Here is a 24,382-nt window from a genome sequence, read left to right as displayed (position 1 = left end):
ATAAGTACAGTGTTAAATAAATCAGACCCATTTTAAAGATTTTTGTTTTAATTGGGTTGGAGATATTAATCTCTTCCCCTTTTCCAAACACTTAAGAAAACAAAAAATGAAGAGAAAGAAAAAAAATCACGTGCTAATATCAACATTAAAATATTTGTTTAAATACAGTTAGGAGAAGGAAATGGCAACCCACTCCAGTATTCTTGCCTGGAGAATCCCAGGGACAGAGGAGCCTGGTGGGCTGCCATCTATGGGGTCGCACAGAGTGGGACACGACTGAAGTGACTTAGCATTTAAATACAGTTAAGAGATTAAAAAAAAAAAAAATTTTTAAGATTTTTTTTTTTTAAGAGAATAATTGAAAAAAAAAAAAAAAGACAATGCATTGCAATGGCATTTGCAATGGCATAAACCCCAATAAGGTTTTGGGGTTTCCCATGTGGCACTAGTGGTAAAGACTCTGCCTACCAACACAGGAGACACAAGAAACTTGGGTTCAATCCCTGGGTTGGGAAGAAAGGGCAACCTACTCCAGCATTCGTGCCTGGAAAATTCCATGGACAGAGAAGCCTGTCAGGCTATAGTCCATGGGCCACAGAGAGTCAGACATGACTGAGCAACTGAACACACACATATACACACACACACAGAATAAGGCTTTACAGTGAGGGCTTGCATCAGAACCTACCAGAGACACAGATTCTGCCATAGAGGAACTGCAACAAGTGGAGGGAGAGAAGGATTTAGGTCTTTCCTAGAGGACAGCTCATAAAAACGAAAAAAGAATGTCACAAACATAATCCGTGGATTTATAATCCCTATTTGTTTAAAAGCAGTTTTTATTTTCCATTTTCAAAGAAAAACAAAACCAAAGTTAAAAACCTAAGTCCATGTAGGAAATCAAAGGAGAGCATGAAAGTTTTACTCGGAGGGCTTCACATTCTGCGATACTTTCAGACAAAGCATCAAAGGCCTAGAATGAACATGAGCTGAGCCTGACTCACCAAAGACATGTTTGAAGTGCCCCCTGCTGACATCCTGGTGATACTGTAAAGTATCAAAAAACCATTTTAAGGGGCTTGACCCAGACTTATCTTTAGGCTCTTGTATTGTTATATGGGGTTTCTTGTGTTAAATTATACACAAGGTGAAGGAACTTTTTTGCTCTTTTCACCTCTGTGGTACTTCCCACAGCAGCCAACTGTGCTGGGAAATTAGGACATTCTTCATCAATTGTTGTTGGATGAATTAATAACACTGAGTAAAAGATTATCTTTTTGGCATTTTATATGGTTCATGAGGTTCTCACAATAAGTATACTGGGGTGGTTTGCCATTCCTTCCTCACGTTTTGTCAGAACTCTCTGCTATGACCCATCCATTTTGGGTGACCCTACATGGCATGGCTCATAGCTTCATTGAATTACTCAAGCCCCTAGGATACGACAAGGCAGTGATCCTTGAAGGGGGATCTGATGCGAACAGACGACTCATTGGAAAAGTCTCTGATGCTGGGAAAGATTGAGGGCAGAAGAAGAGAGCAGTCAGAGGATGAGATTTCTGGACAGCATCACAGATGCAATGAACATGAACTTAGGCAAACTCCGGGAGATGGTGAGGGAAAGGAAGGCTTGGTGTGCTGCAGTCCATGGGGTTGCAAAGAGTTGGACACGACTGAGCAACTGAACAACAACAAAAGATTACCTAGCGCTAAACAGGGGAGAAAGCAGGATTTCTTTTTTGTGTGAGCAATATTTTATTTAGTAATTTCTCTTTACAACTGAAACACTGGGAATTCAAAATTACCATCCTTGCCTATGAGCTTCTTATAGACACCAGAAAATGTTTCAACCTTGTGTTCCACATTATTCTGCTGTGCTTTATCCAAATGGACCTCTACCAGTGGGCTGCCGACCAGCTTCAGGCGGATTCTCTTGCCCACAATCTAAGTTGGGAAAACCAAGTCCTCCGGGCTGGCGTTGTGCATGGTGGTCAAAGTGCGGCTCCTGGGACGCTTCCGCTTATTTTTCAGACGGCTTTTTTGAGTTGGCTTAGGCAGAATTCTCCCCTGAGCGATGAAGACAACGTGCTTACCGCTGAACTTCAGTTTCCGCACCGGCCAGATACGGATTTTCTGGAAAGAGTTCAGCTGCGGAACCGGAAAAATGATTATGATAGCTCTCCGATCACCACCAACCTCAGTTTCCTTGGAGGCCATGATGTTCAGCTCCCGCAGCTGGACCTTGGGGTCTGAGTTCATCTCCAGTTCCTGGAGGGCCTGGGAGATACTGGACTCAAACTCTTCTGGCTTTTGGCCAGTGGGCTTCACGATCTTCGCGCGGAACTAAACGTGGCCTGGACCTCGCATATGTGGCCAACACTTATGTGGCCGCAGCTGCTGACACTAGTATGCCTAGGAGGAGCAGGATTTCTTTTTTTTTTTTTAATTTTCATTAGATTTAATAATTAGGAAACTTGAGCACACATGCGCCCGCACGCACACGTACACATACACCCTCCTTGCCATAATCTAGTTCAGTTCAGTTCAGTTCATTTCAGTCACTCAGTCGTGTCTGACTCTTTTCGACCCCATGAACCACAGCACACCAGGCCTCCCTGTCCATCACCAACTCCCTGAGTCCACCCAAACCCATGTCCATCGAGTTGGTGATGCCATCCAGCCATCTCATCCTCTGTCATCCCCTTCTCCTCCTGCCCCCAATCTTTCCCAGCTTCAGGGTCTTTTCCAATGAGTCAGCTCTTCGCATCAGGTGGCCAAAGTATTGGGGTTTCAGCTTCACCATCAGTCCTTCCAACGAACACTCAGGACTGATTTCCTTTAGGATGGACTGGTTGGATCTGCTTACAGTCCAAGGGACTCTCAAGAGTCTTCTCCAACACCACAGTTCAAAAGCATCAATTCTTCGGCACTCAGGCAACCTATAAATATTTGCAAGCCAGATATCTGATAAAAGGTTAATATCCAAAATATGTAAAGAACTCACAAACTAAACAGCAAATAAACAAAAACAGAAACCCAAAACAAACAGCAAAAACCCCCAAATAACCCAGTTTTAAAAATGAATAGAGGAACTGATGTGAGGGAGGCCTGGTGTGCTGCAGTCCGTGGGGTTGAAAAGAGTCAGATTTGGCTGAGCGACTCAAAGGAACTGAATAGACATTTTTTCAAAAAGATGTACAAATGGTCACCAGCCATATGAAAAGATGCTCAATATCACTAATAACCAGGTAAATAAAGAGCAAGACCACAATGAGATATCATCTCAGACCTATCAGGATGGCTGTCACCAAAAACACATGAGGTAAGAAGTGTTGGTTGGCAAGGATGGGGAACTCATGTATACTGCTGTTGGGAATGTAAATTAGTTCAGCTATATTAGGAAAAAAAACTATAGAGCTTCTTCAAAAATTAGAAATTGAACTACCATATGATCCTACAATCTCATTTCATCCTAAGGAAATAAAATCAGGTCTTTGAAGATATATCTGTGCTACCATTTCATTTAAGCATTATGCACAACAGCGAAGATATGGAAACAGCTTCCGTATCTGTGGATGAATGAATGGATAAAGAAGATGTAGATATATAATGGAACATATTCAACCACGAGAAAGAAGGAAATACTGCCATTTGAGGCAACATGCTTGAACCTAGAGGATACAACCCTAAGTGAAGGAAGCCAAAAGAAAGGAAAACAATGTAAGATCTCACTTATACATGGAAGCTTAAAGAGTTGAATGATTAGAAGCAGAGAGTAGAATGTTAATTATCTTGGTGGTGGAGGTTGGAGAAGTGTTCAGATGTTAGTTAATGGGTGCAAAGTTTCCGTTCCATAGGACGAATAAATTCTAGAGAACAAATGTACAGCAGGTGACTACAGTTAATAATTCTATATTGTATACTGGAAATTGATTAAAGTAGATTTCAGGTGCTATCCACATATACACAAAAACAGGTAAGTATGTGGGGACAGTATATGTTAATTAGCTTGACTATAGTAATCATTTCACTGTTCATATGCCTATCAATGGAGAAGGCAATGGCAACCCACTCCAGTACTCTTGCCTGGAAAATCCCATGGACAGAGGAGCCTGGTAGGCTGCAGTCCGTGGGGTTGCAAAGAGTTGGACACGACTGAGTGACTTCACTTTCACTTTTCACCTTCATGCACTGGAGAAGAAAATGGCAATCCACTCCAGTGTTCTTGCCTGGAGAATCCTAGGGACGGCTGAGCCTGGTGGGCTGCCATCTATGGGGTTGCACAGAGTTGGACACGACTAAAGCGACTTAGCAGCAGCAGGAGCAGCACGCCTATCAAAATACACTGCTTACCTTAAATATATATAATTTTATTAAATAAATTTTTAAAAATTAAAAAAATTAAAATGAAAACAGAATTGGTAATGAAAAGATTTCTAACCAGTTTCAAATATAAATAGGATTAAAGACTAGGGGGGAAATTTTATTGCTAATCACTTTTGCTTCCTTTTAGTATCATTTACTGATATTGATGGTAAACAAACTATTAAACTGGCTTCAGAACCCCAAGAAGAGAATCATTTCCAGTTTCAACCTTAGATGTATCTAAGAAGGGCACTGAATAAAAGCAATCCATCAAAAGGCATCTGGATCAGAAGGATTAAGGGAGATGACTAAAGGGTACAGGGTTTCTTTGTGAAGTGACATATATGTTCTAAAATTGACTATGGTAATGGTTGCACATATCTGTGAATATATTAAAAATCATCAAAATATACATTTTAATGTGTGAATTGTATGGCATGTAAGCAATATTATCTGAATGAAGGTGTTAATAAACAAGAAAGAGAAAGATCAGAACAGGGGACAGTGAGACTGGCTGACCAAGAAACTTCCTTAGTTAGCAGAGCAGGAAGTCCTTGCTGTCCCTGCCAAGCTGTACACGGGGAAACAGTACCGTTCCCTAATATACCCTTTTCCAAATGTAAATTGTCAATGCAGTTTTCCTGTTTTATTCTTGTGAACGTGTCAGTTGCTCAGTCGTGTCCAACTCTTTGTGACCCCATGGATTGTAGCCTGCCAGGCTCCTCTGTCCATGGGATTTTTCAGGCAAGAATGCTAGAGTGGGTTGTTATTTCCCCTTTCAAGGGATCTGTCCCACCCAGGGATCAAACCCAGGTCTCCTGCATTGTAGATAGATTCTTTTATAATCTGAGACAACTAAATTGGGTATATTATGGTGTGTGTGTGTGGTGTGTGTGGATGTGTGTGTGTGTGATGGGGAGGAGCATATAAGTGGGGGTTATTGAATTCATCCTTTGGTCTCAGATTGCCAGATCTTAAGGACCTGGACATCACAAAGAAAAACACCTGTCATCCAGAGAAGGCAGGTTTGGAGCTGATCACAGCAACTAGGGAAGACCCTGAGCTCTCTCTTGGAGAGAAAATGAGTACATTTTTTGTTGCATTGTTTTGGGTAGGGACATTTCAAGATCCACTTAACAGTATTTAAAAATTTTTTACTTGCAAAGTTCCTCCAACTCCCAATTGACTTTTCACCATTAAAACTTTCTTCACATTTTTTTTTTTTTTAAGATTTTGAGCTTCTTTGTCCCCTGGATAAGAGCCCATATTTATATTTACCAGATTCAGAAGGTGAGGAACTAAATGAATCTTCTAAAAACATTCATTGGGGTGAATCTAATATTGCTATCTGTGTCTCCTGCCTGAAAGTCTAGAACTCTTTTTATTAAGACCATGTTCCCAGTGGAAGAGCGTAGGATTCAGGGTAGCAGATTTTTTTTACCCCTTTGGTCTTTGATTTTTCTATGATAAGATGCCAAAACATTTAGATGAAAAATGAAAATAAATGCAGTCACCAACATATTTTACCTATGTATTTTTATGCATATAAATGTATCAAACATTCTATATGGTTTAATAGATATGAATATTCAGCAAAATGTAAATTGTAAGTAAAATGTAAATTTTCAGCTTATTGTCATAAACACTGACTACATCACAAGCCCTCAATAAACATTTGATAACAATATTTTTCTGTGCAATATTTGAATATGAATTAAAGAAAAATGTTACAATTTGCGTATATGTAGATTTACTCTGAATCTGGGCTTCCTCGGTGGCTCAGCGGTAAAGAATCTACTTGCAATGTAGGAAAAACAGATGACGAGGGTTTGATCCCTGAGTTGGGAAGATCTGCTGGAGGAAGGCATAGTAACCCATTCCAGTATTCTTGCCTGGAGAATCCCATGGACAGAGGAGCCTGGCGGGCTACAATCCATAGGGTCACAAAGAGTTGGATCCAACTGAAGCGACTGAGAACACACATACTCTGAAACTGGATGTGGTTTGTGAGAACTTGACCTCACCAGAGGTCAAGAATGGAAGTTTTCTTTTTCTTCTTATTACTATTATTTTGTTAAGGAAGTTGAGATACAGTGGGCTATTACTATTCCATGCTGTTGTGAGGGTAAAGTGCAAGCCCTTGTTTTCCAGTTTATAATGTGGGCTGGGGGTTAGCAATTTACCTAACCACTCTGAGCTTCTCAGATTCTTCATTTGTAAAAATGAGATCATAGTATCTGCCCTGGCTTTTTCCTAGGGGATTTTGAAATCAAATGAGGTCAATTTTTAAAGGACTTAGTGAAATGAAGGATGTTTTACACATGTTGAAGTTTAAGGATTATTCATAGCTTCTTGACATTGCTTCCTTCTAAGGTATGACACAGGAGCATTTTGAAATGTCATATTGCTCCCCAGAAGTAAACCTTCAAAGTTGGTAATTAAAAATCATAACAAGAAAGAAGTTTCATTTCATGCTTGCTCAACTTGACGGTGTTTCTGAAACGGTGCTGATGTCTAAGTGGAAAGTGAATTCCACTCAGAATTGCTCTGGCTCAGTTTGTACTATCACAACAAGTAGGAGCTTTTCCTAATGCTTAGAATTTTGCCCTTCATAAGTCAAAGTTCTCAGAAATTCACGAGGAAATGTCTTTGGAACCCAGAATCCAAGGCCGCTTCTCCATTATGGGAACTTACCAGTAAAAATGTGGGAGACAATACATCATGTGTGTTCAGTGTCTACCACTCCGAGGTACCCAAGTGGAGTGATTTGTGTGCTTGTGAATTTCCTGCATCTGAAGTTTTATAAGAGAGCTGTCTCTTGAGCTCTGTTACTGTGATGTCATCTTAGAAGAGTCAGGAGGCAAACTCAATTGATGCTTTAGCATCAATTATATTTTCTTTAAGATGCTCTGAAGACATCTGCATAGATGATATTTGAGAATGTGAAGACTTTGGAAGGATGTGGCAGCTAGTTGGTGACCACTGACCTTTGTTTCTTCATTTTTTTGGCAGCTCAGCTTCCAATGCCCAGTGGTCTGGATCTAGGTGAGAGGTGGCATTTTCCCTGGACTGAAACATACACCAGGATTCTGTAGGCATGAAGGCTGTGACTGGACATGTGCTAAAATTTTATCTCCTTCCTCTTTTGCTTTCCCTTACAAACTAACTAGTGAATACAAATAATCCAAGCCCTAAATTCCTGAAATCTTAATTGTCAACAAGGAGATCAAAGCTGTGAGGTTTTTGTAGAGAATGGGACTATACACTCTATTCCCAAATCTAACATTTTATTTCTCAGTCTGATATATTCTTTTTGGGTACTTGTTATCGTCTAAAACAGAAAATCTCAGTCATCTTAAACAAGAGAAAAACCGTGATCGGAGAGAAAGAATTAATTTTTTCTATTTTAATGTCTTTATTATAAATATGGCTTTATTTTTAAGAAGTGAAGAATAAATGTACAAGATGAAAACAGTGTTTTTTGTTTTGTTTTTGTAAAGAGTTTGTACTGAATGTAAATTTGTAGATTTGTTGAGAGAGGCAGTAAGAATCTTTGGTTATTGTTTTGGATTTTGGTTTTGATTTTCTGTTCTTTGAATTTGTCAGAGAGCTCTCATATTTGCTGGCTATTTTTATGGTGCCTATGGAATTATTCTGTGTTTGAAATATTTCCTTGTAAAAATGTTTGCCCTTGTAGATTTAGTCAAATAGGATTTGTTTTCCTAAATGATAAAAATTTGGGTTGATTTTTTTTTAATGTTTGAAATATAATCTATGGCTATATGGTGACATAAAGTAGGGGACTGAATAAATGATCTTGTGATCATTTGCTACATCTCAGTGAGGATTAGCCCATGCTTTGCAAAGACATGCTATAGAAAGATGTAAAAAAATACCTGATCTTGTATAATATATTTAAGTGCCTAGTTATCATTGGAAAAGACCCTGATGCTGGGAAAGAATGAAGGCATAAGAAGGGGACAACAGAGGATAGATGGTTGGATGACATCACCAACTTGATGGACATGATTTTGAACAAGCTCTGGGAGTTGGTGATAGACAGGGAAGCCTGGTGTGCTGCACTCCATGGGGATGCAAAGAGTTAGACATGACTGAGCGACTGAACTGAACTATCAGTAAGCAAAGATATTTTTTGTGGCATTGGTTTGGTTGCACAGTTGGGAGTTAAAAGAATTCTGTAGTAGTGTAGCAGCTATGGTTTCTAGTTTGTGTTTATTCCATCAAGAATATATAGAAGCTGGGGCTTCCCTGGTGGTCCAGTGGCTAAGATTTAGTGCTCCCAATGCGGGGGGCTCAGAATCAATCCCTGGTCAGAGAAATAGATTTTGCATGCTGCAACTTAGAGTTCCCATGTCCCAAAGAAAAATCCCACCTCCTGCACCTAGGACCCAGAGCAGCCAAATAAATAATTTTTTAAGAAAGAGTATATAGAAGTTATTCAAACAGGTTGTTTATATGATAAAGAAAATCTGAATATTTGTGAACCTACAAACAGCTTGGTAATTCTTTTTCAAGTTTTCAGTGTAGACATGCAGTGCTGTATATGAATCCAGTATCAGAACCATACTGTACAATGGTGATTCATGGCATAACAAAGACATGTCACCATACATGTTTAATAGGACTTCAAACCTAGACACTATGTTTTATTTATACACTTTGCCACTATTTATATCATCATTATATAATTTCCACCGAGGTTTAAATGTGTATGTATGAAGGGAATGTCAAAATAAACAGAAGGCAGTCAAGTAAAGGCATCAATTCTGACTGAGCTCTAGGCTTATTTTTATGAGTACTCAGCCCTCTTTATGTTGTTCTAAAAATCCAATTACTTTACCTGGGGCTTATTTTCCTGCCCTATTTGACTAAGAACACACATGAGGAGACAGACATCATTTGTAAAAGTCCAAAATCCTTTTGACCATTTGCTTATTTTCCTACTGCCTAACTGCAAACCTCCTTTATCTTGATACCTAAAAGGAACAAAAAATTTTGAACTAATGACAGAAGTACACATGATGGCTTCCTTCAGACTTCTTTTGTGATCTGTCATTTATCAATAAAAGTAGTAAATTTTTTCCAAGGATCATGCATGGAGAATATATTGGCACTCTGCTGAGAACCATGGAATTGAGACTGGTGAGGAAAATTAACAATGGATGGAGTTAAGATCTGGAGATAATAAAGGGGCAAACTCGGGACTCTTTCCGTGTGTTTTCTTAGAACATGCTTTTCTTGTTAGAAGCACAATCAGTCTTTCAGAAAAGAAAGGGAGCAAAGAATCAGAATAAAGTAAAAACATCTTCTTTAGCCTTTGATACTACAGTTATAAATATGTACCCCTACTTTCTATAATATAATAATTTAACATTTCTGTAGAGAGGAACATGACCTGTTAAAGATGTGATGTAAGGTGGTACAGGCTTCCCAGGTGGGGCTAATGGTAAAGAACCTGCCTATCAGTGCAGAAGACATAAGGATGTGGGTTCCATCCCTGGGTCAGGAAGATCCCCTGGAGGAGGGCATGGCAACCCACTCCAGTATTCTTGCCAGGAGAATCCCATGGACAGAGGAGTCTGAGGGGCTACAGTTCATAGGGTCACACAGAGTCAGACACAACTGAAGTGACTTAGCACACACAAGATGATACAACATGCTTAACTCTCCTACTTGCTTGGGCAAAAGAAAGACAGCATTGATATAAATTTCCCTAGAACTAACACTATGAGAGAATGTCCCCTCTTAGAAGTCTCATGTGCTGAGCATTAAAGAATAAACTTCAGCACCCAAATTCTTAAGTGAATTAGATGATGCATGAGCCCTGAGTTTTCCCTAACACCCCCTGGGGATAAGTGATAATCTGAGAGAGCTGATAGTCGCTGTCCAGCAGTGACCAAGAGGCATTTGATGGTGCAGATTCTTATCCCCTGCTCTCCTCTCATACTGATGTTGGAATGGTACTTCAGAGTTCAAAAAACATTCCATGTTATCCTCTTTGATCCACAATAGCCTTCAGAGGTAGGCAGGACAAGAAGTCATAGTTTCTTCTTACATGAGAGGAAAATGAAGCTCACTGATGCTCAGGACCTGCTTGAGGCCATGCTGGGCAGCTGGACTAGAACCCCTCTCCTTCTTTCATTGTGGTTCCTCTCTGTAATACCCCCTGTGAAAGTTCTGATAGGTCTTGAATAGGAACTCTTGGAGGGACATCCACCAAAGAACTCTAATTAGGATAAGGGAACAATCCTCCAATTGGGAAAGTGTCCTGTGCGGTGCATCCACCTCACAGGTGAGACTTCAAACTGAGCTTTGGAGACTCTTGCTTATAATCCCAGGATGCAAACTGATATTATCATCAATATGTTTGTGAAACTGCAGCTCCAGTTTTTCTTTAACAATTGAGTATTTGGATATTACCCCAGGAGCACCAGCTCCTTTCTGAGCTACTCCTGAGGTCACTGGACTGGATTCATACTCTATATCTGATCAGACACTTACTAAAGGATTGATATGTGCTATTTCAACTAGTATTGGAATTAAAATGCCTCCTGGCTACTTTGGATTAATCAAAGAATGCTCTAGTTTAGCGTTAAAGAGGATTTGTGTCTGTAGAGGAGGCATAGGTCCAGATTACCAAGGAGAAATCCAAGTAATTTTACAAAATGAAGGAAAGGATGATCTATTTATTAATAAACATGATTGAACTGTCCAGTAGTGGATTCTTTCATGTGTAATTTGCAAAATACAAAAAGGAGAACCTCCCAATTTACTAACAATTAGAGGTGATGAAGGATTTAGAATCACAAATGAAATATGTGCAGTTGAAGCTAAAATCTGGGTGAAGCATACTTCCAATCCTACCATACCTGCTGATGTCATTGCACAGGGGAAGGATAATACCACATTAATGATGCCTCTCAGACAGGAAAAATGGAAATATATGCCATTAACACATCGTTATTCTTGTGAATAAACTATTCTTGGAAGCCTGACTGTAATGTGGATTGTCATTGACACCTCAGTTCAGTTCAGTTCAGTCGCTCAGTCATGTCCGACTCTTTGCGACCCCATGAATTGTAGCATACCAGGCCTCCCTGTCCATCACCAACTCCCGGAGTTTACCCAAACCCATGTCCATCGAGTTGGTGATGCCATCCAATCATCTCATCCTCTGTCATCCCCTTCTTCTCCTGCCCCCAATCCCACCCAGCATCAGGGTCTTTTCCAATGAGTCAACTCTTCGCCTGAGGTGGCCAAAGTATTGGAGTTTCAGTTTCAACATCAGTCCTTCCAATGAACACTCAGGATTGATCTCTTTTAGGATGGATTGATTGGATCTCCTTGCAGTCCTCAAGCTACAAGTAAAAGAAAAATATGGAGAAAGCTATTGGGGAATCTTTAGCTGGAGAAACATGAGCTGGATCTGAACTCAGGATCACTTCTCCTGCCCAACAAACAAGGTCAATCTTTTCTTAACTTTGGCTTTCCATGAAGAAAATTTATCTGTCTGCTTGATTACACAACACTGATAAAGATATAGTTCAAGCCTTGACCATTAATGCTAAATGGATGACTATTATATTAAAACCACATGAACTTAGCTTAATGTATGACAAAGATGTTTTACATTTGTTTAACGACTCAGTAGTATTTCAGCTATACCAAACTTAACCCTTAACTGACATGTTTGATTGCACCATTTGTTCTATGCAGTAGTTATACTACCTTGCTCAAAAGGATAAAGCCCAAGGAATTTTAATGTTTACTAATGCATATGCATGTACAAAACTATTTAGATAATGAGTTCCTGGGAACCCCTGGATGTTTATACCCGAAGGCATTACAAAATGCACTGCTACCTTGTGACGGGGAACCGTATAGCATTATAATACAGTTAACACAAGTATTACGTGCCAATTTCACATGGTACACATAGTATTTGGAAGACTATTGGTTGCTACATTTTACTGGGAATTATCTGGACTTTAATAATCATACCCACTTACTGAAAGATTGTGACAAGGCTACTGAGGGACAGCTATGTGAACCAACCTCTCATATTTGGGAACCCTACTTATTAGAGATCTTCAACTATTGTGAATAGACTATCTCTATAAATCCTATCATATGTTTTTTGAAACAGCCCCTTAATTTGTATGTATTATAACCAGTGATGTAGAAACTACTTCATGTATCAGTTAGGAACCCTTTTTTTTTTTTTGGATGCCTAGGACATGTTGATCATTTATATTGAAAGGGGACCACCTATTACTTTCCCCCCATGAAAATTCAGGTATTATGGACTCAAATGTTATTTCCTACTCTTTCTGTCTCCAGTATTAGCTTTCTCTTAGAATCCTCAGGTAAGAATTTGCAAGGAACCAAAGAGTTACGAAATTTCAGAGATGTATGGAATTCTGCCTTGTAGAACATCTGTGATTACTACTGTTGTTGCCCATAAGTAAATGGATATAGGAAGGTTAGGAAAATTAAAATGGAGGAAGTCTTGTTCACGCTTCAGAAGCCTGCTTCTGACCTGCCTGGACACTGCCAGGATTCTTTGCCTGCCTGCAAGCACAGCAAATCAGGTGACACTTTAGATAAGAATGGGAGTGGGTCTTGGAATTCTTGAGCCGCTGGAGGTCTGGCTGACCTCCCCTACCTGTCCCAGGGTCTAAGAAGTCTTATGACTAACAAGGTGAGACAAGTTGCACTGCAAAAATTAAAGAAAAACCAGAGCTGCATTTTTGCATGTGAACTGATGATGATATCAGTTTTTGGTCTGGGATTATAAGCGGGAGCCCCCAAAGCTGCCATTTGAAGTCCACCTGTGGGATGAACACATTATCTGCGACCTTTTCCCAATTGGGACTCCAGATTGCTGTTAACAAGGTTCTTCTCAGCGCTGTTCAAATCTGGATGTAGGTTGTCGGCCCAATTTGGTGACATATGTGCTGTTACTTCTACTTTTTGTTTTCTTTTAATGACTGTATATTGAAATTAAGCCAAGCAGTCCTCCATAAAAAATTGAAATTGTTTGTAAGTATCAAGTGGTTTCTTTTGTTAATGAATCTTTTGAACCTAAAATGAAAGTAAAACTTTCAGCAAAATCACAATCCAAGGTCTTGCCTGGAGTCCAGAACTGCAGCAGTTACCCCTCTCACGGAAAGAAGCAGGCATTTCAGCTCTTTATCTGATTTAGCTCTTGTTTTATTGTTGTCTCCTTTATAGCTAATTCTACAGATCTTACCCTAACACCTTTCTCTTCTTTTCTTCCTTCCCCTTCACACATTTCTACTTCCATGAATTTGCAAATATCTGATTATGTGTGCTGGGTGTTGTGAGAACTTGACATACTAGAAGAAAATAAAGAATCGTTTTGTCAAAAAAACCCAAAAGAACAGTTTTGTCTTCATTTCAGCATGCCCCAGTTTTGACAAGTATTTTGCCTTCCGTGTTTTCATTTCAACTAAAGCTTCTGTGGAAAGCTGAGGGGATGATGTTGTGGGTAGAGAGTAACTGGCATGGCTTCATCTCTTGGACCACAGAGGGCCTTGCCCCAGCATTCACAAGACTGAAGTGTGAAAACACTCTGGCTGCACTTATATATAAAAGTCTCTCTTACATAACATTGTTGTAATCATTAGTCCAATTCTACAGATATTTTACACATAAAAGTCCTAGTTAGGACCGAAGGCACCATTATATGCAGGAAGCTTAACCAGGACCCCAAGGAAGGAGGCTTTAGGAACCCGTTTTCTTTTTTTCACTTGTCACATTTGAATTAGGTCCATCTTTCTCATCTCCTTTAAATAAGTACAATCTTTTAAATAAGTCCTTACTGTTCAATGAGCATTTTTCCTTTCTTAAGGCACAGCATTTACTTATTATTATTCTCTAATTTTATTGAGATATAATTGACATATTCTATTATGCAAATTTAGCATGGGCAGTGTGTTGACTTGATACCCTGATATATTACAAAATGATTTCCACCACTGAAGTGAAGTGAAGTGGTAGTTGCACAGTCATGTCCAACTCTTTGCAACCCCATGGACTGTAGCCTGCCAGGCTCCTCTGTCTATGGGATTCTCCAGGCAAGAATACTGGAGTGGGTTGCCATTTCCTTCTCCAGGGTCTTCCCAACCCAGGGATTGAACCCAGGTCTCCTGCATTGCAGGCAGATTCTTTACTATCTGAGCTACCACCAAAGCCATAGCTAATTCCTTATTCATGTTATATGATTACAATTTGTTTTTTGTGGTGAGAACATTTAACATCTTCTCTCTCATCAACTCTCATATATATAATATACTATTATTAACTATATTTACCAGGAGATTATATCTGAGGATATTTGATCCCCAGAACTTACTCATAACCTGAAGTTTATACACTACAACCAATATCTTCTCATTCTCCCCTCAGCCCCTGGTAACCAACTTTATACTCTTGTGTCTATAGTTTTGCTTTTGTAGATTCTGCATATAAGTGATATAATACAATATTTGCCTTTTTCTGTTTGACTTATCTCACAGAGCATAATGTCCCCAAGGTCAATCAATGGTGACCCAAATGACAGAATTTCCTTTCTTCTCATAGATGAATAATATTTTCTATATACACACATATTAATAAATATGTACCACATCTCGTTTATCTAATTATCAATAAATGGACACCTAGGTTGTTTCCAAATCTTGGCTACTGTGAGTAGCATTGCAATGAGCATTAGGAGTGCATGTATCTCTCTCAATTCCTATTTGAATTTCCTTTGGATATATAACCAGAAGTGGCATTACTGGATTGTATAGTAGTTCTATTTTTAATGTTTTGAGTAACCTCCATACTGTTTTCCACACTGGATGCACCATTTATCCACTAACAGTGTACAAGGGATCCTTTTTCACATTCTTACCAACAATTGATATTGCTTGTCTTTTTAATGATAGTCATTCTAAACGGTGTGAGGTGATAGCCTACTCTAGTTTTATTTTTATTTCTCTAATGATTAGTGATGCGGAACACTTTTTCATGTACCTATTGATGATTCAGGTGTCTCTTTTGGAAGAAATTTTATTCAGTTTCTTTGCTCATTTTTTCATTGGTTGTTTGCTATTGAGTTGTATGAGTTATTTGTATATTTTTGGAATTAACTCCTCAACAGATATATGATTTGAAAGTATTTTCTTCCATCTCGTAAGTTGCCTTCTCATTTTCGGAATGCTTCTTTTCTTGTGCAGAAGTTCTTCAGTTTGCTGTAGTCTTACTTGCTAACTTTTGATTTTATTGCTTATACTTTTGGTGTCATATACCCCCCAAAAGCAATCATCACCAAGATCAGTATTAGCAGCTTTTTCTTTATGTGTTCTTCTAGGAGTTTTGTGGTTTCAGGTCTCATGTTGAAGTCTTTAATCCACTCTGAGTTAGTTTTTGTGATTGTTATATGATAAGGGTCCAATTTCTTTTTTCTGTATGTGACTATCTAATTCTCTTAACATTAGTTTCAGAGACTATCCTTTCCCTACTGAATGTTTCTGTTCTTAGTAGTCTCTCTGATTCTTTGTATCTGCAGTGTTAGTTTTAGTGTGTTCTTTTTCACTTACAATTTTATTTATTTGAGTCTGTGCCCACTAATTTTTTCTTCTGCTTAGTCAAGTCTGCTGTTAAAGCTCTCTGTTGAATTCTTCAGTTCAGCCACTGTAGTTTTCATTTGCAAAATTTCTTTGGTTCTTTTTCATCTTTTCTATTACCTTTTTTGAAATTCTTATATTGTTCTTGTATTGATTTCCTGATATTATTGTTTGTCTGTGTTCTCCTGTAGACTTCTAAGCACTTCAATAGTAATTATTTTGAATTATTTGTCACGTAATTCCTTTATCTCCATTTCTTTGTGGCCTGTTACTGGAGGTTTACAGAATTCCTTTGTTGGAGTCAGTGTTTCCCTGATTCTCCCTGGTTCCTGTAGTTTTGTGTAAATTTCTGCACATTTGCTGAAGCAGTCACCCCTTTCAGACTTTATGAAATGACTTCAGTAAGAAAGGCTTTCCCCTGCAAGTGCGGACACACTGGTGCATCCTGTGGCCCTAAGGTTTCAGGGTGCCAGGTGAGAAGTGTGCGGCAGCACTGCAGCTCAGGAGGCATAATGGCTCTTAAACTCAGGCCATTGAGTCCATGACATTGATAACAATGTGGTCCTTGGTGAGTGTTACTGGGTGTCCATGGTAGTTGCAAAGGTTCTTGGGTTTTTCAGCTGTGCCTCCAGGTCCAGTGGTTAGGGACCACTGCAAACAGTGGTGGTGACCAGAGCTGGTAGTGTGCACATATTTGGCTCTGGAGGCCAGTTGCAGCTACCTATGTAGTGACAGGGATAAGACGTGGCATTTATGTAGTTGTTAGGGCAGGATAGGCAACTGTTGGTGCACTGATAGTTCAGAGGCCCTGGCTGTTGGTATGTACTACACTGGCTGTTGGGTCTTGTTCCAGGTACCTGGTAGTGCAGCATGGTGAGGTGCTTGGGCTGACAACTTGCAGGTACTCAGCTATAGGGGCTGGTTGCATGTAATCACAGTGGTGAAGGGCAGTGACAGAAGACCAGGTCTTGACTGGGCCCACAAGCAGTTATGATGACTATGACTCTCAGATGTGCTTTCCTGGGGCTGCATAGTCTTTCCTGAGTAAGCATGTACAGTGAAGACTGGTGATGGGTGTCAGGCAGCAGTGTGGAGATGCACAACTAGAGGGGCTAGACCCAAGCTAATGCACAACTGGTAGTGCGGTGCAGCCACAGGGGTCTAGACTTGCATTTTGTACACTTGCATTTTACAGCTGCAGATGCCTGGGCTGACTGCTAGTGCAATTCCTGGGCTCTGGGAGATGGAGGGAGGGATCAGGGGAAGGACTTAGCTGGCTGGAGTCAATGAATTCAAATACCTGTGTGAACACATGGTGAAATATGCAAGGAAATTGTAGCAGCTATGCTGTCCATTGATTTCTTCCTTATTGTCAAAGGTGGTGGTTTTACTTGTAAAAGCAGATTACTGTGAACCTCAGTCACTTCCATGTGTGGCTGCTGTTGGTAGCCCCTGGTTTTCTCCTTGTTTCTAGCCAACGCTATAAATGTCAGCGTTGGTGGTCTGGGTAGGATAAAACTGAAGCAGGACCTTCATGAGGTACCTGAAATGCTGGGAAAGCTGGTCCCTCATCCCACTCTTTTCTTTTCCTGTTGAAGGGAATGCTTTCTAAACAGAGAGTTCCATTTCGGAAATGAGGAATGCCAGTTTGGAAGAACAGGATGGTTCAGGGAAAATAAAGCAGTCTTTGTTCTCTTATTGTGCATTTATTTTTAATTTTTTAAAAATTTCACTGGGTTGTTGAAGTTTCTTAAACAGACACCAAGCTCTCCCAGAGCTGTTTTTGTTCATGGATAGCTATCTAATTGTTGGTCTTTGTTGGGGGATAGAGGCTGGGGTCTCCTATGCTGCCATCTTGGTGATGTCACTCTGGCCTCAATAAGTATTGATTGAATGGATAGATGCAGTTCTTACAACAACTCTTGCTGGTAGTGTTACCACTGCCAATATTTTGCATAAGGGCACAGCCTCTAAGTTGTCAGGATCAAGCTAAGACATGTAGCTTTCTGTTGATAGAGACCAAGTTTTTGGAAGTACCCAAAGTTATCTGTGGGGCTTCCCTGGTGGCTCAATGGTAAAGCATCCTCCTGCCAATGCGGGAGATGCGGGTTTTATCTCTGGGTTGGGAAGATCCACTAGAGGAAGAAATGGCAGTTCACTCCAATACTCTTGCCTGTAGAATCCCATGGACAGAGGAACCTGGTGGACTACAGTCCACGGGGTTGCAAAAAGTCGGACACAACTGAGCAACTGACCACGCACACGTAGTTATCTGCAAGTGACAGCTTTTGATTACGAGATTGTGTGTTACTCCTTTCAAATCCAGGAATGGAAGTAAAAAGGTGGCCAGTAGGTCTCACAAGGTACATAAGGATACTTGATCTCTAGGATTTTCTTACTGATTTATGTAAGCCATTCCCATTGGCACCTGGGCAGAAGGTAGGGACAGGTATCCTGATGGGATTAGGCTACTCCATTTCCCTCAGAGTTTTGTGAAGTCTTAAATTGACAGTGTATGTGAAAACTCTTTTAAAATTTTGAAACACTATACAAAAAAGCATATAGATAAATATGCTAAATAAATTGTTAGGTTACTTGATCTTTGTGATCTTATGCTGTCACTGCTGCTGCTGCTAAGTCGCTCAGTCGTGTCCGACTCTGTGTAACCCCATAGATGGCAGCCCACCAGGCTCCCCCCATCCCTGGGATTCTCCAGGCAAAAATACTGGAGTGGGTTGCCATTGCCTTCTGCTGTCACTAGTAATGTTGTAAATTAAGTACATGCTATCAAATGTTACTTCACACTGGGCTATGCAATGCTTTGATTTTTTTGTCTTATATAGAATTTAATATGCATATTTTCTTGTTTTATAATATTTTTATTCCAGTAGATGCTTACTTCTTTACTTTCTTGTTTTAGGACTTCCTGGTTTTATGTAGTTGTCTAATTTTGTTTCACGGTTTAAAGGAGTGTGTATTAGGCAATTTGTCCCTTTTATTTAACCTTTTTTAACACTATTGAGCAACTCTAAGAAATTATTTTTTGATATTTCTCAGTGTTCATAGTGACACAAGTTCTATGGAGCAAGATTTTTCTATTTTAAAATAAATCTTTATCTTACTCAATTCACATGGGTTGCTGTTTGTCCCGATTGGCCAGACACAGGAAAGCTGTAAAAGACATTTTCACAATGGCTTGGCATTTCAAAATTCATGAAAATATTGAAAGTTAAGAATTTTCCAGACACTCTCAATGTCAGATCAGAATTTTATTTAAAACCTTTACTGCATTAGCTATTGAGATGATAATAGTTTGTCCTGTAATCTATGCACGCAGCTGTGTACTTCTCATGTTGTAGGTGAGAAACAAAAGTCCAGCATGTAGTGACATAAGATCATGCATGCAGGTGGGAGGAGAGCCCTGGAGCTCCACTTGACTTTCTCTTTGTCTGATCACCTGCTTTTTAACCCCTTTTGTTGCAGGGAGTTGCCAACCTTATTTCCTGTAGGACTCTGTCCTTGAGTACGTATCTATTCAAGCTCTTTCTTAAGGATGAGGATCTGCATGGACTTCAGTATCTTGCATTTATGGCCATGGTTAGCCTATTGGCATGTTGGTGCTAGAAACTTTCAGAGATGACTATGGTGTGCACAAATCTGACCTGAGCATCTGAGATCTGTGTGAATGAAATACAAGCTATATTATGTGTTTTTCAAAAATGTTTACAATTTAGGTGGATTTAACCCCTTACTCATTTTTCTTATTATTACTAAAAAAAAGACATCACTTAGATTATTTTCACTTGTAACAATTTTCAGTTATAATAAAAACATCTGATCAATATCTTTAGATATGATTATTATAAAAACATTTTTTCTTTTATGAAATTGACTACTATGAAACCGATTTCTCATAGTGATTTCATTCATCAGTTGCTTAAAAATCCTGCCCTTAAGTTGCACTCAATAGGACACATGATCACACACACACATACACAGCAAGCACAGAAGCTAAGTGGGAATAGAAGTAAAGCAGGGTCCTCCTCTTTTATCACTCATAATGTTCTGCATTTATAAATCTATGAAGTCAATTTTCCTCATACCTTTCGAGAAATAATTGAGCATTTTTTAATGTGGGAGCTTTGATAAATTCAGTTAAAGGTGATTTTAGAAATACTTGGCTCAGAAGGTCGTCTGCCCGTAGTATGGAAGACAGGAGTTTGATCCTTGAGTCGGGAAGATCACCAGATCTTCAGAGGAGCCTGGCAGGCTACAGCCAATGGGGTTGCAAAAAGTCGAACACGACTGAGTGCCTAACACACTACTACTTGCTCTCTGATGTAGAGACACACTTGTTCTAGTGGGCACCTGGTCTATCTCTGAGCAGCAGTGACTATCTGAAATCTTCCCTCATGCTGAATCCGAATCTCAGTTTTCCTGGTGTTATTTATTAAGGAAAAAGACCCTCTGTGCCTGAATAAGGTACTGTGAAAGATATTAGGTTTGTAGAGATTATTATATTTATAGAGGTAAAGAAACTTTATCTTTCTAAAGAAAATTATCTCTTTCAAGATAATCAGATTGTAGCAAGTTTGGAAACCATGAATAGATAAATGACTTATAGAGGTGAATACAGTGATAAATATAGTAAAAAGTGATAGAACTTATTAAGACACAGACTTTTCCATAGGATAATATCCACATAGTCTTTCGGCTTGGGCCGAGCATCAAAGTTACAAATGTGGCACCTTACCCAAATTATAGATCACAGGCAAGGAGCAAATAACTACAGAATCCAAACTTGTGACTATCTCAGCCCACAGAAGAGCACTAACCAACTGTATGTTCAAAGGCAAGGTTTTTAAAGTCAGGTTTACTAAGATATATTTTAGTTGTACAGGCTTCCCTCGTGGCTCAGTGGTAAAGAATCTGCCCATAGTGTGGGAGACCTGGGTTCAATCCCTGGGTTGGGAAGATCCCCTGCAGAAGGGAATGGCAACCTACTCCACTATTCTTGCCTGGAGAATCCCATGGACAGAGGAGCCTGGCAGGCTACAGCCCATGAGTTGCAAAGAGTCTAACATGACTGAGTGACTAACATTATGTTGTACAATTCACTCTCTTTACTGTACAGTTCTATGAGTTTTGATAAATGCATTCAGTCATGTGATAACCACCATTGTGATACAGAACAATTCCATCACCTCTCCCAATTTTTTATGCTCTTTTGTAGTCAATCTTTCCCCCACTGCTAGTCTTTAGCAACCACTGATCTTTTCTCAATTTCTATAGTTTAAAGACAGGATTCTGAATCTTTGTAAGCCTCAGTTTTCTCATTTATCAAAGGAAACATTAATAATATCACTTATTTCCTGGGATTAAATAATAAGATTATATAAATATTACCTATTGGAAAAAACCCTGATGCTGGGAAAGATTGAAGGCAGGAGGAGAAGGGGACAACAGAGGATGAGACAGTTGGATGGCATCACTGACTCAATGGACTTGGGTTTGAGCAAACTGGGGGAGATAGTGAAGGACAGGGAAGTCTGTGTGCTGCAGACCATGGGGTTGCAAAGAGTCGGACATGACTTAGCAACTGAACAACAAAATATGAAATATCCGATGCATTAAGAGCACAAAATAAATGTTACTGATGATAATAATGATTAAAATGTTGAGCATTGAGTTGTAACCCAGAAATTGTAACAGTGTAGTAAGTAAAACTAAGTTAGAGTTAGTAAAACATAATCTCCCATGAAATATAGGAAGATTTTCTATAGTGTCCTGGTGATGGTCATCATGCTACAGTTAGAGTGCTTCCATTAATGGAAAACTCAGAATTTCTCAAGGAAGTTTACCACATTGGTGGACGGTAATGATTGCTTAAATGGCTTTTGTTTTTGCCTTTTCATAACTTCTATGCATAGATCAAAAGTCCAGTTTCTCTTTCACATAATGGTCTTTGAAGAGAACACTCTCACCTCTCTTTATCTCTATTCCTGAGTCCTTTCCCTACTAACAAAGACCAAAACAGATTAAGTTAGATATTATTGGTAGAGGTTGGAAAGAGGTAGATTATGACTCAGTATAAAAAGGAATATTCTGAGGGAGTTACTTACAGATAAAAGAAGTGGAAACATTTCTTAAGATGATTAAATTCTAATTGAAGAATCACTTATCACAGACATTGTAGAAAGACCTTGAGTATTATATGGGTGATTGGATCACCTAATCACTAAGCTTCTTGTAGCCGTAGAGGTACGATTTTTTTTTTTACCCACTTTTTTTCCCCCTATTTCTCTAAAACATTTTATCTGTAATTTCAGAGAGAGAGTCATAGGAATCATTCTGCTTCCACAGAGATGGCTTCTACTTTCTTCTTAAAAATACATTTATTTTCCCTCATTTATTTACTCTAACTCATTTCAAGTTTCATTAATCCCATTTGAATGAGAGAAAAATAATGTATGTATATGAGAACCTCTTAAAAAAACTTTAAGGATTATACAAATTATAAGGTGCTGTGAAGCTTTAGTCATAATCCTTGCATAGCCCCATGAGGTTTTATTTGACTATTTTAAGTGAAAAATTGTCTAAATTCTACTTATGCTGTGGTTACAGTTTTTACAGTTAAACCATTAGTGTTAGTTAGTGTTAGTCTCTCAGTCATGTCCAGCTCTTTGTGATCTCATGGACTATAGCCTGCCAGGCCCCTCTATCCATGAGAATCTCCAGGCAAGAATATTGGAATGGGTTGCCATTCCCTTCTCCAGGGAATCTTCCTGACCCAGGGGTTGAAGCTGGGTCTGCTGCATTGCAGACAGATCCTTTACTGTCTGAGCCACCAAGGAAACCATAACTTATGCTTAAGTGTCTTTTTATTTTTCAGCTTACTGGAGAATATTTTACATTTTTCTGTATAACTTAGCTCTGTTATTAAGAATATTAACTGGACTACTGAGTTGTAATACAATAAAGCTTTCAGGGCTAGAGGACAGGTGTAAGGATCAATCTTTGCCTCGTCATAAAATAGTCCCATACTACTTTTGGTGTGTCTGTTTGTGTGCATGCTGTCACAACACACTTATATAGAGCAACATTTATCTCTTTTCTAATTTATTGTGATTTGGAAATCAGATATATAAGCTTATTAGAACAAAATATCAAGCAAGGGTACATAAATTCTGAGTGAGACAATGTAAAATGCATCAGCTCTCATGTATGGTGAGTATATAATGTTTATTTTTTCAGCTCAGAGTACTTTGAAAATTAGCTTCTGCTTCTCTCTTGTATTGTAAATAGGAAGGCTGAAGCTGTGAGATAATGGAAAATTCAGAATTTATTGCTGTATTATTAGCTGAATTCAATTTCTCACCTTCACATTTGACTTGACATTAGCAATGGCAGCTGAAACTACAGCAACATATGCCATTTTTGAGGGGAACACAGCAGGTAATTGTAGGCCAATATTCTTTTGGTCTCAAGAGAAGAGCCAGGCCAGACTTCGGTTCTAAGCCAGATATCTTGGCAACTTTTACTAGTTTTTGATAATTATCTTATTTAGTGAGTATTATTTCAAGGAAAAATGTTAGTGCTAGATTCAAAGAAGTCAGAAAGGAAGCAGAAGAGAGAGTCTATCTCAACAATATTCCCACTTGGAAGGGGAATAGAGAAACGGGAGGCCAGAGAAAGACAGAAGACATAAAAAAACAGGAGTATAAAATCTCCTCGAGGCAGGAAGAACTAGGAGGATTTTTCTTTTAGCTCATTTCTCACTGGTTTTCCCTTTATTTTGGAGGCATAATCTTTTTGGCTCTTTGTTGCTGCTGAAAGACATGGTCCTGAATCTTACACAGTGACATCATTCCAGGTATAGCACCAGGAAGAAGTTCTGAGGTCACTGACGTCAATGACTAAAAACTCTAATCATAAAAAATAAGCTTCCTTGAATCTTCTGGACACCCTCCATCATGTGACCCAGCCAGACTTGTTCGCTCAGACTGCCAGGAACTGTGCTCCCAAGCTCTGGAGTCAATGCCTCAGTATATGTTCAGATAAGAACTTCTAAACTTCAGTGTACAATCAATCATTAGGACCTCATTGAAATGCAGATTCTGACTCAGCAGGTCTGAAGTCAGCCTGAGATTTTGAATTAGCTTCTTGGTGATGCCCATGCTGATTGTCTATGGGCAAATCTTTGAACACCAATGTTTTAGATTATTTTGACTCTGGTTGAATTTGTGGGGAATCTTCAGAGGAAAGGAAATAGATAGTTATAAAGTTAACCAAATGCTGAACTCCCAGGATGTTCTTGCTAAAGGGGCATAGAGAACATCCAAAAATGGAAGCAGAAAGAA

At 39.2% G+C, this 24,382-nt stretch overlaps 1 pseudogene; it reads right to left on the bottom strand.

Annotated features, from left to right (window-relative positions):
• Positions 1-1,773: 1,773 nt before the first annotated feature.
• LOC145516399 (small ribosomal subunit protein eS7 pseudogene) lies at positions 1,774-23,457 on the bottom strand (annotated as a pseudogene).
• Positions 23,458-24,382: the final 925 nt, after the last annotated feature.

The sequence above is a fragment of the Giraffa tippelskirchi genome, chromosome 1 (genome assembly GCF_054371585.1).
Source record: "Giraffa tippelskirchi isolate mGirTip1 chromosome 1, T2T-mGirTip1v1.2.pri, whole genome shotgun sequence".
NCBI lineage: Eukaryota > Metazoa > Chordata > Mammalia > Artiodactyla > Giraffidae > Giraffa > Giraffa tippelskirchi.
Note: the sequence above shows the minus strand (reverse complement) of the source record. Positions and strands in the feature narration are given on the sequence as shown.